This window comes from Amblyomma maculatum, chromosome 1 (genome assembly GCF_055883805.1).
Source record: "Amblyomma maculatum isolate TAMU_Amacu chromosome 1, ASM5588380v1, whole genome shotgun sequence".
NCBI classification, from domain to species: Eukaryota; Metazoa; Arthropoda; class Arachnida; order Ixodida; family Ixodidae; genus Amblyomma; species Amblyomma maculatum.
This window is the reverse complement of record NC_139344.1, coordinates 396,188,613-396,191,188: the sequence shown is the minus strand read 5'-3', so window position 1 is coordinate 396,191,188 and position 2,576 is coordinate 396,188,613. Positions and strand designations below refer to the sequence as shown.

The 2,576-nt window shown below is 47.3% G+C and overlaps 1 long non-coding RNA gene across 1 annotated transcript in view; it reads left to right on the top strand.

The window, feature by feature from the left end:
* Positions 1–2,576, top strand: part of LOC146208637 (uncharacterized) — a 27,004-nt gene extending 24,428 nt beyond the window's left edge. Inside the window, exon 3 of the long non-coding RNA XR_014700727.1 lies at positions 2,506–2,576. This is a non-coding gene — a long non-coding RNA (uncharacterized LOC146208637). The remainder of the gene's footprint in view (positions 1–2,505) is intronic.

Genomic DNA, 2,576 nt, shown 5'->3' with positions numbered 1-2,576 from the left:
GAACTGTATAGGCCAGCAGCGCCCAAAGAGGTCTGTATTAAGTTCATGGCTTAATGCGCGCGAGATATTTATCATATCGCCCTTTTTCTCTCGCTAAAAGAACAAGTAATGCTGGCTGCGCTCGAAGAAACGCGCGAAAAACCACAGGCGTCAAATGCTGCACTCCTTAGACCAAAATGTGAATTGGAAAGTTGTAGAGCACCTTCAGATACCCCTATTCCATTAATTGCGATAAAGAAAGTCTCACGTGTGTCTTTTTTTCCATGCTCAAAAATAAGCCCGCGAAATACAAATACCACGTGACTACCGCATTTGAGCGCCACGATTGTGGTGCTCTCAGTCGTGGTTTGAGCGAACGAAATCAGCTGCGGCCGTGACCCGAGGGTCCCGTTGCAGCGGCGGGTTGAAATGTTGGCGATGGTTGGAGCGAGCTAGCTCGAGCTCGCCGCGCTCGCTGCTACTTGCACCGTTACGTGGGCTGGCTGTCTAACGCGGGCGAAGAAGCCATCGCGGGCATATCGGCCTGCCGCTTTAACGGGGCCGAAGAAACACGGCCGCAGCTGATTTTGCTCACTCAAACCACGACTGAGAGCACCACAATCGTAGCGCGCGAATGGGCTAGTCACGTGGCTTTATTTGTATTTCGCGGGCTTTCTTCCGAGCCTGGAGAAAAAAGATATACGTGATTCTTTCGTTATCGCAATTACTGGAATGGGGGTTTCGGAAGTCGCTCTTCGACTTTCCCATTCACATTTTGGTCTAAAGTCGATATTAATCAATTAGAAAACATAATTAGCCAATTAAGTAATTGCAAAAAACAAAAAAAACCTGCAGTGCGCAAGAAGGCTGGCAGTTGTACGCAACTGGTTTCACTGACCTACCTAGTTTTTTTTTTTTTTTCTAACCCTTGGTTCAAGTTATAGCTGGGACACCCGGACACCTTTACTCGTGTACCGCCGCCACATAGGAGCTTGATATTTGTTCCTTGTTCCTGCCTGCTTCCGCGCTGTTTTCGTTCATCATATATATGTCGTGAATTGAGCCGCCCAATTGGAGTGCCACTGGCAGTCGCACCATCAACATCCTAAATGACGGGTCACGGGCGTATAGTTCTCCCACACCCGTTTTACCATACTGTGCTTCACTGTGCCAGCATCGTCACTAATCACCGTATCACCCTTCAGGGGCCTATGAAAGCTGTCCACTACTATAGGAATATAGTTATGGAAAGGGAATGAAATAGCGTCACAATAGATAGCAGGGCATATATAGAGAAGAGAGAGAGAAACGTTTTGAATAGGCCCGCCACGCATGTAAAGCTTTCTAACCATAGCAAAGTTGATCCTCTGAGCATTCAAACAAAAAGGCTCGTATTCGTTCCTCGTTAATCGGCCCGTCAAAGTGAGAACTATATACGCACCTGCAAGCGCTGCATTAATTTTTACTGCAGGAGAAGTGCAGGCACAAACAACGCGCGACCGCGGAATAGTCGAGAGCGCTCCCCGGTGCGCAGACGCAGGTGTTGCTATGTCACGGCTCAGTAAATCTAATTTGAGATCCACAATTAGCCACTTCGGCCGATGCTAACCCTTTCTCTCCTCACCCACGAGTCAAAAGGGGAATGTTTTCCTCTTCGTATGCAAAGAACGAGCTCTCAAAAGCGAAATAACAGTTGAAGACCACGCTTCCCTTCACGCTTGAGCCGATGTAAGGAAATGTGCGAACTGCAGCTCTATATTATAGTTACCTGGCCCGGTCCGCGAATGTTAAGTCATTTGCGCCTTTTTTTCGAGGACTCACGTGGATACGAGCTCCTCATTACTATACATGGGTGGTGGTGCATGCTCTACACTGGTTGAAGGAGGCCCCATGCTTCCCACAGTTTGAGTGCAGTTTCTCTTCTTAATTTTCGTATCTACCACTCGCGGCTGATAAGTCGTAAATAAACACTGCATTCAACACTCCACCTTCGACACCACAGTGCAAAGCCACAGTTATGGCTCTGCAGCAAGGTGCATGACTACACATGATCGCTGAAGCACGTGATGATAAACAAGCCGTGGCCGACCGTGAGCTGATTGCGAATTAGAGGTAAGCAACCGGAGCCCTTTGCAGAAAGTATCACATAAGAAATAGCACACATATTCTCTCGCCCAAATCATAATCGTGCACTGAGTGTCCCGTTCCATGTGAAGCTTATATAGGTACATATGAATGCTAGCAGGATCATTACGATCATCAATAATTATGCAAGCAGTAACTTGTCACTACGATAAACCACGTTTAAAATTTCTTGGTCGGTAATATTTCAGGAGGCTTTATACATTTTAAGACATATGCTGCTTACTGAGGCACCTGGTCACGCGTACTTCAACCGAACTTGGAAGAACGCTTTAATTTGCGCGGTAAACACCACGTTCCGCTGTGGCTAATACCGCAAACCATCGCGGGAATTTCGAACAATCGGTATATTAATTTTCTGTGCTCGCCTGTGTGTGGGCGCAGGAATCACTTACTTCACAAGCCATGCGCTTTGTGGCGAGGATGAAGAATCGGCCGCAATAATCACCAAGTAG